This window comes from Anser anser (genome assembly GCF_964211835.1).
Source record: "Anser anser genome assembly, chromosome: 1".
NCBI classification, from domain to species: domain Eukaryota; kingdom Metazoa; phylum Chordata; class Aves; order Anseriformes; family Anatidae; genus Anser; species Anser anser.
In genome coordinates, this window is record NC_139720.1 from 193,947,854 (window position 1) to 193,962,183 (window position 14,330).

At 41.6% G+C, this 14,330-nt stretch overlaps 1 protein-coding gene across 6 annotated transcripts in view; it reads left to right on the plus strand.

Moving 5' to 3' along the window:
- The window catches only part of PSPC1 (paraspeckle component 1), a 67,959-nt gene extending 54,238 nt beyond the window's left edge, over positions 1–13,721 (plus strand). For 2 of the 6 annotated variants that reach the window (XR_014573936.1, XR_014573939.1), the window contains 3 exons: positions 8,187–8,290; positions 10,984–12,526; positions 12,795–13,721. The gene's annotated coding sequence lies outside the window, so the exon portion shown is untranslated. Of the gene's footprint in view, positions 1–4,878; positions 5,129–8,186; positions 12,527–12,794 lie in introns of all 6 variants that reach the window. The other 4 variants (XR_014573937.1, XR_014573940.1, XR_014573938.1 and 1 more) reach the window with 3 other exon arrangements.
- Positions 13,722–14,330: the final 609 nt, after the last annotated feature.

The following is a 14,330-nucleotide window of genomic DNA, read 5'->3' on the forward strand; positions in this document are numbered from 1 at the left end:
TTTGATAATTCAAGGTGTGCTGGAGAAAAAGAATCTGGCTGATTATTGCAGTCTGTTTCTCTGATTATGTGATAAAGATGTCAAGTCCTGGTTCTACTTTTGTCTTCAGGTGCTGAGTATCATCTTTAAACTATCTGGATATCTACATTTATTCTAGTTTACACACTTCAGTGTAAACTAAAATCACATAAATCTATATACCGTCAAGCACAGTAGTCAGATGCTGGTAAGAGCTTGAAATCTAAGTTGGCCAAAGTAGGTCTTTAATAACATGGAAATAAAGTTTTGAGAAAGCAGGAACAAGGTTGAATGGAATAAGAGAGCTAACTACGAGCTCTTTAGAAGTTGGTCCACAAAAAACAGTAGGAGACTCTGATGTTCTGTTAACCTTCCAAAGAAATTGATGCATCAGATAGTTAACACAAGTTTGGGTTTGAGATATGAATTTCCTTGAAGAAATCACTATTTGCTTGCATGGAGTTTCTTTTCAAGACATAGAAAATGAAGTTCATAGTGTGTTAGATGGATATCTTGTGATTGTGTACATCAAAAGTTGGAAACAGGTAACTGAGGTATCTTGTGTTCTAGCCTGTGTTCATACATGTTTTCTCATAAACGCGTTGGTACTTAGAAATTTGTCACCTGACACGCTTTTGATAACTTATGCTTAATATGTAAAAATTACAGTATGAGCTTACATCTTGAAAGCTGAATGAACTCCAGTGAGAAACATTAAGTCAATTTGTCTTTGATTCAAAATATTTTAGTCATGAATATGATGCCAACTGACCAGCCCTTGTGTGTAAGTTGACAACAGAAGGAAGCTCCCTGTTTCTTTCTTGTGTGCTCTTGGCTTAGCTCTGGTCAAACCTGGTTTCATCGTTAAGGCTTTTGTACTTCATTGTTCTCAAATGAGGAAGGTTTTAGCCAACTGGATTGTCATTTAAGGGGCAGGGGGAGGGGGTAGTTCTAATAGTAGTCCTAGGACACACTAAGGTGTTGGACAGTTAAATCTGTTGCTCAGTTACTGCTAATATCATCCTCCTTCAGTTCTCTCCACTACATATTAGCAGATGCTTCCTTAGCAGAGCTGAGGTTTAATGCTTTTTTTGTTTGGTATTCACTTAGCTGTTTCATTTTAGATAGGAACAATGTCTTCAGGTAGGAGCCACCTCTGTTAAAACAGAGAAAGTAGGATGGTAATAGAAAGTTGAAAAATCTTAACGTAGTATCAGCAGTATGTCCAATCGTACGGTTAAGGGACAAAAAACCAAGTTTCAGGCTTAATTTGCCAGATTATAAATCTTACTTAGCAATAGCAAATTGAGAATCTGCTCTTCGAATTTACATAGTGTAGTTCATCATATATTCTGCCCTAAGTTTTTTTTGCAGGTTCTCTGGTGTTACTGTGCATAACTGCTAGCCCAGGTTTGAATAGTTATCTGCTTAGACTGGGCAAGTGCAGGCAAGGACTAGTTATACAATGTTGAAACAGATAAATAAATACCTCCATCTCCACAAAACACATTTTTATGAGAAACGGTAGTTTTATTCAAAATTGGTTTGTGTTTTTTATAAACAGGTAAGTCTTACTTCAGTGGAGCAAGAGAGAGAACGTTTGCAGAATACCCTGCAATTTGTTAATGCTGTTTTGTTATCTTGGTCCTCAAATACAGGTTCTATTTCCAGTGTTCAAATCTAATGTAAGATTCTAAGTTTTTCCTACCAAATATGGCTGTATTACACTGGAAAGTAGAAGTAGCTGTTTTGTGTTTGTCACAGTGAAGCCATCAGAAATAAAAATTGTCACTCAGCAGAATTAAAAACATAGGAAGGAAATTCCGGATAAAATATTTGCAAGATCTTTTGATAGGACAGGAGGCCATGGGCACAGCCGGGCACCCAGGAGGCTCCCTCTGAGCACCAGGCAGCACTTCTGTGCTGGGCGGGTGACGGAGCCCTGGCACAGGCTGCCCAGAGAGGCTGTGGGGTCTCCTCCTTGGGGATCTCCAAAAGCCGCCTGGACGTGGTCCTGGGCAGCCTGCTCTGGGTGTCCCTGCTTGGGCAGGGGTGGGAACAGGGGCCTCCAGGGGGCCCTGCCAGCCTCAGCCATTGATGTAAATAAAGCTTTGACTTTCTTAATCTATATAAATTAACGTTAAAACCTATTACATAATTAGTTGCTTGATTGCTTCCTTACTAGGTTTCCTTTTAATAAAGAAGTATCTGTTGCTTAGTATTGCTATGTTACGTTTTCAAATGGAGTGCTTCAAAGATGAAAGCTCTTTGAGTGAAACGTGAATTGTTTTTCGTTATAAAGACCATACAACCACAGCCCTTCCCTTGTACCCTGGCACAGTCTTACGGCTTCGGAAGTTGTAGCCCCGCAAAGATAACTAATTCTTCTCTCATTATTTTGGAAGAGGAAGTTAGGACATGGGCCTAACTTGGCACCTGCTGCAAAAATGACAGGTAAGGAATCTTACAGGAGGGAACGGGGAACATTGTGTAAACTTGTGTAATGCAGCGTTGCTATAACATTTCACAGGTAAATGCTCTCTGTATCAGCTAGTTTCACAAATCCTTAGTGATGTTGTCTTTTTTCTTTTTTTTTCTTTAAGTATTAAAAGAAAGTTGGATTATGCAAAATCCAGGAAGTTTCCCTTGAAACTAGACGACCCCCCTCCAATTTTTTTGAAAATCTAAAATATCCTTAAGCAATTGAGATCACATCTCAACTGTATATAAATATATATAAATATATCTATAACACAAGGCTTATGCTGATTTTCAGTGGTGTTGAAGTGTAAAATCTGAGAAAACTGGCTCTTAGGCTTTGCTTATACACATCCTTAGTTTCTTTAAACAACATTTTAAAAATGATTTGTAAATCAGTCTGAATTAACATGAATAAAACTATGCATATTTCTGTAATCTCTAGATTTTTTAAAGTGGTTCTCTCATCTCAGCATAATTGTAAACTCTTTGAGTGCATAGTACAATAACATCCTGACCTCTGGCTCTGTTAGAGCAGTAGAGGAATAGCGATTGTACTCAACTACCTGCTAGTTGTGCTGGTGTAACTGTATCTGGTTTACAGCAAAGTTAAGTTGTTCCAAGCTCTGTATGTAAAGCTGTAAGTTCCTGTGATTGGCTGAACTTGCTCTGAATTTCTAGAACCTGACTTAAAGCAAGTTCATGAAATTTTAGCTGTCACTTCAATGCTGAGTGATAGAACTGGTTTAGATGCTTAAGTTTTCTTTGAAGTCACATCTATACATCAACATCGGTACATCACTTTCTATGTGAAAGAGATGATGAGGGTTAAAGGTTGCTGTTCCTTTCAACAGCTCTGTACTTAGCTGATTGCGATAAGGTAAAGTATGGTAAAGCGCTCAGGAACTTTGCATCTGTTTAAAAAGGCACAAGAGTTCTGAGTGGAGAAAATTACATTACTTGGGCAAACTTTTTGAAACTGCTCAACACGAACACAGTCATTGAAAGTAGAAATCTGGACATCAGAAGACTTTGCAGCTGCGTTAATGGTGATGTGTACAATGGCTAGTTGTGAAAGCAACTTTATGATGAGCTAGCTATTCTGGTGCTGCAGATTGCTCAGCCTGACACAGGAAGGTTAGTGAGCAACATAGGGGATGGGCCAGCAATCCAAAATGTGGGATGGACTTGCTGTTTTATATAGGATTATCTTAATGACTGTGTAAGACTACAGCCTCACAGTTTAAAAAAAAAAATAATAATAAATTGTTAAAATACATATAATAGATTACTTCGTGCAGTAGGGGTCTGTGATGTTAAGAATTTAAGCACTAAGTTCCCTTCTGCTGATCAAATCCAAAGTTCTTGGAGATCTTAGGGAATCTTTAAATTTTACCAAAAAAAAAAAAAAAAAGAAAAAAAAAAAACCCTTCCACCTTTCCTGTTAAATTAGTAGTCTTACATCTAGAAATGTAATGACTCCCAAATGAAGACTTTTTGTGAAGTTTACTATGTCCTTATTTTGTTTTCAAATTTGGGCCTTGCTTAAGCCACACAGATGAAATCTTTGTCCTTTTTAAGATATTTTCAGACATTCATCGTTGCCCAAATACTGAAGAATGCTTTGCGTGAGTGAAGTTTTATTATCCAGGCAAAACAAAAATAAATGTCCCTGGATTATAGTACTGTCACTGGTAATGGCTTATTATCCAGTCACCTAGATTGTAGTAGTAACTAGTAATTCTAATAACTGCCACCACCTTTTCTTTTTGGAAATGTGATTCCAGAAAAGGAATATTACTACTTTCACATTCCTTATTCTGTGTAAGTGACTAACTTCAGATACCCTATGGTTTATAGACTGAAAATTGTGAATTAGATAAATATATATATATATATATTTAAAAAAGCTGCTTTTAGTCATCAAGGAAAATGAATGGTTTTCTGGCTCGGTTCAAGTAGTATTTGTCTTTTTCTTTTTAGGAACTTAGTCTTCCTTTTGAGCCTTAATTTGGTAATGCTCACTTTTTTGCCTTAAATTCTTAATTGCTTCTAACTGTTTACAAGGCTGTATGTTCTCGGGGGCAGAATTTTAGGAACGTAAGATTGGAAAAAGTTACATTGGGTTCATCTCCTGTAGTCACAGAAGCCATGCTATGATGTCCAGTCAATAACTGTTTACTCTTGTTGGTTTTATTGATGTAAATGTATGTTTCTGTCCTCAGCAGTGGCTACTCACGATAGAGGTGAGCAAGGCTTGGCCTGACTAGAGTAAAAACCTAAGAGAATGAGGAGGAAAAGATTGCTTGACCATTTAGAAATGTCTAGCACTGCCTTCTGTTAGTACTTCAGCCAACATTGTTATCTGTTACCTTTTGATAGGAAAACGTGAACAAATGCAGACATGAACACAGCTCTGTGGATCGTCTCTCTCAGGTTCCCTTTGGTAGCCCCAAATAAATGGCCACAAGGGATCGTGTGTTGTCCTGAGAAAAGCTCGGAATCGGGAGTTCTTCCTTTGTGTGATGGATGGTGGCTGTGCTACTCAGGATGGTACCTGCTGTGCAAAGTGCCACGTGCTCCACTGCAGTGGAAGTCAAAGTTTACCTATGCTGCTGTTCTGTTTTGCTAGGTAATTTCTAATGTAGACGTAAAATAAAGGGGGGTGGGTTTTGTTACAATGCCACCCCAAATCCTGTTAATTTAAAAAACAAGCAAACAAAAACTGTTGTGTCAGTCAAGCCAGTGAAGCTGTACAGCCAACATGTTCTCTGCGAAGGAAGCACAACAGCATGGGTACGTAAGGTAAATGTGGAATGTCCTTCGGGGCTGTAGGTTGCCACGGCTGTCTGCTTGGTAGAAACAAAGCAAATTTGTATTGGGAAGAGGTCATGGAGAGCACCCCGTTAAATGAATGCATACAGATTGAGATGGGTTGTACTGAGGACCTGTTTTTCAGTTTTCCATGATATTTTCATTTTTCCTCGATAATGACACAGTATGTACATAGTGTTGCTTTAGTGTGTGCTTGACGCATCTGTTCTCTTCAGAATATGCCTTTTTGCCATGCTGTTGGCCATTTAGAGCATTTCAGGTTCATTTTGCTTGGCACAACACCTACATACTGAACTTTAATTTAAAGAAATGCTTTATCAATTATCTGAAGGTGATTTGGAGTCAGTTCTTTGAAAATAATTATGTTTTGCTTCAGCATTAGCCGCCGGGGTACGTCAGGACTAAGAGTAATTACTGTTAACTGTGGGAGTCTCCGACAGCACAGAGAGGTTGGAGGGGTCTCTGTTGTGAGGATAGAATTCTGAAGAAACAGTGTGCAGGCAGATACCTATTGCATTTAAGAAACAAGCCCAAAACACTATTATACGATCACTTTTTAGTATGAGTTATGGTAAATGGGTTATTTGGTAACACTACCATATGGTCTTGCTGTCTGGTTTTAGGCACGGTCTTCAAAAACAAAGATATTTTCCGGTAGTTTGGCTACAAACCTGTCACCAATACCAACATTTAAGTTGCCAAGAATCTCTCTCTGCTTTATCTTCAATAAATCTGAGTGGTCAAGAAAGAGAAATTATACGTGCTGGCTGTTAGAGGAGCTGGAGGCTGTTAGGCCTTGGGGATTTTAGGCTTGCTGTTTGTAGACAGGGAAAAAGGAATAAAGAAAGCCTAATTATTAGTGTGTTTTTTTTTTCATAATATTGAAATGTAGACCGAAAAAATGGCAGCTTGTAATTAGTTTCCCTTTAAGATGGGTGCATACTTGTTTTTCAGTAGCTGAATTAGTCTCACCATACGGAGGCCATGTCACCCGGCACTACCAGCGTTGTCATTAGTGCTTATCCAGACAACAATTCTGGCCTGGCCTCTGGGTCAGACGGTCATGGCTATGGCAATTTGTAACTGAGTAGTTAAAGGATTTTAACAGTAGGGCTTGCAAAACTAGAGCTGTAGCTATTGAGGGTTGGCAGGCTGTGCTCTGTGCTGTCTGCTTTAGGAAGTCCATCTACCCGGCTGTCAAGGAGAAGGCAAAGGAGTGTTTAAAATGGGATGCATAGCGAGCTGTACCGTGGGCAGGGGGAAGAGATGGAAAGGAAATGGGAGAATTGTTGAAGTTACCAGCACTTTTAAGAGGTCTTGGACATAAATTTTGCCACCTTTTTATGTGACCTGAGCTGCAATTCTAAAGCTGCATCTGATAAGGTAAATGCTACCTTTATTGTAAATGCTTGTGGTTGTGTTGCAATTTGCACGTTACTCTGGGTTGCTTTTTGAGGCTGTTATCTAAGTGAAGCTAGCCTAAAAGATGCAACTTGTGTGTGGCTTTCGAAAGTGATTCTTTCTGTAAGAAGTATTTTTAAATGTGCTGAGTTTTCTGATCATCAAGCAGGGCCTCAAGACATCGGTAAATTCTTCTAGGAAGTCCTTATCTGAGAGAATACAGAGCTCTTCATCCTGTTGTGCTGCTGTAGTCGGGGTTTTCCCAGTCAGTCTTGCTCTGTACACAGATCTTTGTAGTGCTCCTTAGCTCTGCAGCATGCTTCTCTGTCTGTTTCCCAGCCCGAGCAATGGGCTGTATGTTAACCCTACCAAACAGTGCAGTACCTGCCTATTGTTTGAAATCTGAGGTATTTGTATAGAAGAGACTATTTTAGCTGGGGATAGGGGAGGGTGGAAATGTGTGTGCGTGTGTGAAAGTTGTTTTGAAGCCCAAACAACTGGGACAGGGAGCTGCTGAGTTTTATAAACTGACTTTATATGTTATTTTGTGTGTGGACGCTAGAAGAAGCCACACACAGTTCAAGATGGATACCCTGATTAACATTTTTTGATCTTAGGCAATTTTTCTATTATATTTTAGATAATTTTAATTATGAATTAGGAATAAAATTATACTCTGGCTTGCTCTTTGTTCTTGTGACTGCACTTACTGCAAATGCAAGCAGATCCATTACAGAGGTTTTGAAATGGCAAGTCTTAAACTTTTATATCAATTTCTAATATTATTAGCATTAGTTATATTTTAATGAGACTTATTTTGCTCCAAGATCTTAAAGTAGGACATCTTACTCCAATCTAGTTTTCATATATAGTTTTAATCCTCTTCAATGTCTGTACCACGGTAGGCTGAGGAATGAGGAGGAGACTGCATTTCTATCTACCTATCCTCAGCACAACTACAGTGAGAGTAATTACGTCACGTTTAATTAATGACACTGGGTTGTATGCAGGGATCCAAATTATCTTAATGGCAATAACATGAGAAGGATGAAACCTACCTTTGGCCTTGCATTAAAAAGCAGAAGACAGTGTTTTGTTTGAGTATGTGTGTTTTAAAACCCTACGAAGAACAGTGACGAGACTCAGGAGCAGAATTGCACTTACTCTACTTCAGGCTGAACTATGAAATTTGGGAACTTGTTTATGCTCTTGAACCAGCTGGTTTTTAACTGTGACGTAGTCAAATTCAATTTAAAATTTTAAGAACAGAGAAATCCACGGGAACAACTAAGTGGTAAGAATAGGTAGAGGATAAACGGATTTTTCTGGTAAAGTGAAGTTTTATTCATGTCTATTTCCTGATATTATGCATAACGGTATTTGAAAAGTGGGTATTTGAAAAGAGAAGCCACTGTTTTTCCAGTTTGTGTCATTGCTATCTCTTTATTTTTTAGGTTACCATTAAAACGTTAAAAGGCAGATGAAGACTGGCTTTTGTAGACTCCTTGTGCTACCTTTTGAATACAAAAGGGAATCCTAAACTGAGTTTTAGTATGAGGTATGTATTGGGATATTTGGTTTTATTTAGCAATTACTGAAATTAGGAGCCAGCTTTGCGTTCATGCTTGTGATTTTATTCTGCTTGTATGCTTCTGCTAACACTTGCTTTCAGATAATACATGCCTATTCATTTCATAATTCCTGTCACACATTACCATGTTATTAAACAACTTGAAATGTACATACACAGCGTTCTGCAAACAGCTCAAAATCTGGGTACTCATAATGCTTCTTCCAAACAAACGCCACAATGCCACATTAATGTGCTACAGTGTCCAGGCTGCTGGATGTTATTCACAGAATCATCTAGGTTGGAAGAGACCTCCAAGATCACCGAGTCCAACCCCTGACCTAACACTAACAAGTCTTCCACTAAACCACACCACTGAGCTCTACATCTAAACGTCTTTTAAAGACCTCCAGGGATGGCATTGCATGCAGAATCCAGTTTGTAGAAACAATACAACGTAGTTTCTGATTCTGAACAGTCTTCAGGATTAGCCAGTAGGCTTTTAGTCTACAAGGCTGTGTCCATGTCCTCTGTAAAACCTGGGGTTGAGCTCAGTTCCCAAACATGCAGGTTTGTTGTGTCATCTACCCTAGGTGTTGGTAGTGGGACTAACGTATACCATGCAGGTTTTAAAGGGAGGTTGGTTCAGTTCTGAAATTCCACATTATCAGTAGCTTTTATAGAGTAAAAGTCATGTTAAACACTGATGGGATTTACCTGAGATTTTAGCTGTATTGATCAAGCAAGAGGAATTTGGGTTAGTTCTCATAGGTGTTCTCCATGTTTGGCCTGGTAAATGAGAGCGGTCACTATAGTTATGTTTACAGTAAAAGAGAACTAATCAAGATATACTAAGCTCTAATAATGGGTTGTATCATTTACTGCTAATCAGAGGTCCTCTCACTGATTTCCGTCTGTAATTCTGTGGGAAGTAAGCGGTAAAACTTAAGAGTTGCTTGGGGAGTATAAACGTGACAGGGACCTTTTGTTATTCTGTTTAAAAAAAAGAAAGGCATGGGAAGGACAACATGAGAAAAAATCTTTCTGCAGTAACGAATCTCAAACTGGACTATGAATTGCATAACACTGCAAAATTACCTATGTGGTCTTTGCAAAAACACAAGTAGTTCAAAATTTCTGCCCAAGACAGGCGGACTCCTATTATACTCTCCACAGCAGCCCTCTCCTTTTTTTCTACCTTCTGCTCTCTATCTGCTACATTTTCTATTTAGGTAGCACTGCTTTGTAAAGGATTTCTCCAAAGAAAAAGTTTCTTCTGTACGTGCTTCAGATAAAGCGTTGGAGCTCTGCTCCCTGGTGTTCAGGTCACCCAGCGAGGAGCCAGAGAGCTGGCAGTTGCTGCTGCTGCTGGAAGTGATTTCTGCTGAGCCCTGTGGTGCTAACCTCAGCTCTGCACTGACATTGGGGCAGAATCTTCACATAATTACAGAATATCAAAGGTTGAAAGGGTGCCAAGGAGATCTTGTGATTGAACCCCTTGCTCAAAACAAGCTGCCAGGTAGAGCAGGCTGCCCAGGACCACGTCCAGGCGGCTTTTGGAGATCCCCAAGGAGGAGACCCCACAGTCTCTCTGGGCAGCCTGTGCCAGGGCTCCGTCACCCGCCCAGCACAGAAGTGCTGCCTGGTGCTCACAGAATCATTTATGTTGGAAAAGGTCCTTAAGATCATCAAGTCCAACCATCACCCTAAGACTACTCTCACCTCTTGTCCTGTCACTGGGCACCAGTGGGAAAGGTCTTGCTCCGTGGTCTTTCTGCCCTCTCATCAGATGTTTGCACATACTGATAGGATTCCACCCAGCCCTCTCCAGGCCGAGCAGTCCCAGCTCTCTGGGACCTCGCTCTCTGGATCACCTCGCTCGACCTGCTGGCAACTTCCTGACACAGCGCAGGATGCTGCTGCCCTTCTTTGCTGTAGCACATCACTGGCTTGTGTTCAGCTTGGTGTCCACCAGCACCCACAGGGCTCTTTCTGCAGAGCTGTTTTTCAGGCAGCTGGCCTCCAGCCTGTCCTGGTGCCTGGGGTGGTTCCTCCCCAGGGGCAGGAGCTGGTAATTCCTTCTGATGAACTCCATGAAATCCTGTCAGCCCACTTCTTCAGCCTGTGAAGGTACCTCTGAATGGCAGCACAACCCTCTCACGTGCTCCTTCCAGCTTTGCACCTCCTGCATACTAGCTGTTAGGTGCATTCTGTCCCATCGTCCAGGTCATTAATGAAGATTTTGGAAATGATTGGCCTCAGTGCTGACTTCCTGAGGCACACTGCTAGGTACCGGCCTCCACCTAGTCTTTGTGCCACTGATCACAACCTTCTGGGTCTGTTCAGCCACTTTTCAGCCCACCTCACTGTCTACTCACCCAGCCCGTACTACTTCAGCTTGTCAGTGAGGCTGTTAGGGCAGATAGTGTCAGAAAGTGAAGGTAAGCAATGCCCGCTGCTGTCCCCATAGCCACTGAGCGGGTCACCTCGTCATGGGATGCTGTCAGGGCAGGTTGACTGAGGATTTGCAAATGGCCCTTCTGTAAATCCACGCTGACTCTTGTCAGCTGCCTTCTTGTCCATGGTGAGTGGTGGTTCCGTCTCCTTCCCAAGGCCTGCAGGTCCCTGGATCTGCATTCCTGCCCTCACTGCACGTATGAGTGGCATTTGCTTTCCTCCAGGCCTCAGGAATCTCATGATGGCCATGGCCTTTCAAAGACAGCGGCCTTGCGAGAACACCAGACACTTCCCTTGGCACTACTGGGAGTGTCCTGTCAGCCCCGAGGCACTGCTCGTATGTCTGTCCGGCCTTCTTCAGTGTTCTCTAGCTCGGACCTCTGCTGCGTAGCGGATGTTGAAGGTGAGGGGAGATGGGGAAACTCATACACACCTTCTTTTGTGGCTTTGCTTTGCCTTTACTAAGTTGTTCCCTGTTGTTTCTAGGCGTTGTAAAATCACAATATAATGTACACCAGGCTAAAGAAATAAGCGGCAGGCATTTACTCATAAAATCTAAAGGCAATACAGTTAAAACTCTGTTTCTGCCATCAGAAAAAGTTAAAAGGAAAAAAAGGCGGGGGGGGGGGGGGAATCCAACCAGTTGATTTATTTATGCTGTTTAAATCATAAGAAGTCAGGTGGACAGAAAAAAAAAAAAGCTTGTCTTGACCAAGTGCTGTCGGGAACTCAGGCTTCTTGCTTTCCCTTAGGTATCAGACCAGCCCTGTGCAAAAGAGCTATTTGAGAGCCTTGGCTTTTGGCAAGTTTCCTGGGTGCTTCAGAATCTTTCTGTCCCCAGCTTACGCTCCTTCCTTCCTGCGAAGGGAAGAGAGGATGGCCAAGGCTCCCTGGAGCTACAAATGTTCCTTTGACTGGCTAAATAATGACTCCTTGTCTCAGCAGAGTGATAAAACCCTTCCCTTCTCTTTCTCCCACTATTCAGTGGTGTGTGTACCCTTCAGACTGCGGTGTGAACCTGGCTGGCAGAGCCTGATGGCCTAATTAAATTGCATTAAAAACTCTGAAAAGATTAGATTAAAATGTGAGTGGATCTCATTGTATTTGGGGCATAGTGTGCAACTGCAAACTGAAAAAAGTTGCAAAAGACTCTGAGTCAGCCAAATCAGTCACTTGAAAAAGAAGTAAGAAAACAGAATTACACCTGTTCAGTTTTATATTAGTTTTCTGATGAGCAGTATTTTGCGGAGATGAATGTTGGCTTTGTGCATTTGCCATTGCAATTCCCTTCTTCAGCTTTCAACCTTGAAACAAATTTCATGCAGTTCTGTTGTGCCAGCAGAGGTACTGGGCTCTGATTTAATTCGTAGTGCAGTCAACATGTTCCGTCTGTCTTTCTGCCACTGGGTTCCTAGGATGGCAGTAGGCAGTTCAGATAACCTCTGATCGTGCTATCTGGGCAAGCATCAGCCTTTCCAAGCTCTTTATCCAACTGTATTTGCTAAAACGCATTGCTCTGTAGTTTGCTATTTGAGGCTTGCTGTTTGCTGCACGTTGATTACAAAAGTACTTTTTCAAGCATTTGAGTCATTTCAGTATCTAACTCCTTAGCGTGAATTATAATTATTTCCTGAAAACATTCTTCATTGGATTAGGTTCTGATGAAAGCTGCTGGTGGCCACATAGCCTCAAAATGGAGATGGTGTCCTGCTATACCCTATGTGCAAAATTCTGCTCCTTACCTTGGAATTCAAAGGACCACTGGAGGTGAGAAAATAATCGTATTTTCAGTCATTGGAACACGCTATGGTGGTTGTGATTTTGGTGATGAAAGGTCTCCTCTGTGCTAGATTAATTATCAGGCTCTCTGTGTCTGTCTACTTGTCTTATGCCTTCTTCCTCCCTCACTGTTCTCTGTGCTCTTGGGCACAAGAACAATGCTGCCATCCGATAAAACAGTAATTAAAGCTGTGGCACCGAGCTGAGCAGCGGGGATTGATCGCTCTCACCCAGGCTCTGCTCTTTCTGCTTGCAGGCAGTGCCGGCAGCCCCGAGGGAACCGGGCTGCTTGAAGTGGGGGGGAGTTTGCCAGCACCGAGACTGTGTTTATCTTATTTGCCGCTTCGTTTTCCACGATGGGAAAGAGGCACCAGAAAAAATCTGATGTCTCCTTATGACATTCAAGAAGCCTTTTCCTGTATGAAAAGGAGGCAAGTTACAGGTATTGTCATGTCTTCAGGTTCCAGCAGAGGAGGTGGGATCCAGCGTTAAGGAAAGTGAAACGTAGTGGAGCAAGGATGGTGGCTGACAACTGGTGTGTAACTCAGGTCTCGCCTCCCTTTTTATCTGGTTTGTACTGGAAGCAGATTTTGTTTCTGGATCTCCAAGACAAGTACTGGGAAACTATTGATAAAAGGATTTGAGTTTGTACATACTGTAACAGGAATCAGAGTAAATGATATATTAAAGTACCCCTTCTTGATTAAGAGGTTTGAGTCCAAAACTGATGATTTAGAGCTAGATGAAACAAATACGAAAATATTATCAAGCACTAAAATGTGACAGAAGATGGGAAAGTGTGGTTATTCTTGTATTTGAAGAAAAACAGTAGTCGGGTTTGTGTTTAAGTTACAGTACTGAGACTGCAATGTTGCACAGAAGTATTGGTTACCTAGAGAAAACTGTAAGCCAGCACCAGGCTAGCTGAAAACTGAGGAAATGCTGATCAATAGCGAAAATTAAAATTGGAGAAAGATGTCACCATCTATGCAGTTGAGCTGGATGTTATAATGTTAAAATGCCTGCTTTATTTTTGCCTAATGAAAAATGAAAACCAGTGAAAGGAACAAATAATGAAAAATGCACTTTGATGTCATGAGGTTTTCACATTGCACTGTAATGTAGCACTGCTGATGTTTTTTCCCCTGGTGTTTCTGTTTCTAATAAAACTGTTTCAAATAAACTTCCTGTTATTCATAGATTAATTTTCTGTTTCTTGACCTCAGAAAGGCAGTGACCGTGAATAGAACAGAGCAGTTGCCAAGAACCTCACTGAGTTTAAAAAAGGCGAAAAGTAAAATCTGACACTGGGCACAGAGTAAGTTCAGGCAGTAGTGCAGCCTGGACATAAGACTGGAAGTGGAGCAGCTTTGCAGAAGCTGGGTTTTGAAGAAGGCTGGCTTTTGGAGATCCCCAAGGAGGAGACCCCACAGCCTCTCTGCACCCTCCCTTCAGGGATTTAGGGACACGGATGAGATCCCCCTGAGCCTCCTCTTCTCCAGGCTGAGCAGCCCCAGCTCTCCCAGCCTCTCCTCACAGCACAGATGCTCCAGTGCCTTCATCACTTCCTCACTGTACAGCATCTCCCTTTCACAAAATGGATGCAGAAAGCACAGATGACCTGCGAGAAAGCCACCTCTGTCACCCACCAGCCTCCAGTACCTGTGAAAGCCGCCAGGACCAGAAGCACTGCTGTTGCAGTGGTGAAAGACAATGAATCCAAGCCATCAGGACAATTGCCACTGCCATTCACAGTAAGCCCAGCTGCTCAGCCTTGCTGATTGATAGCAGC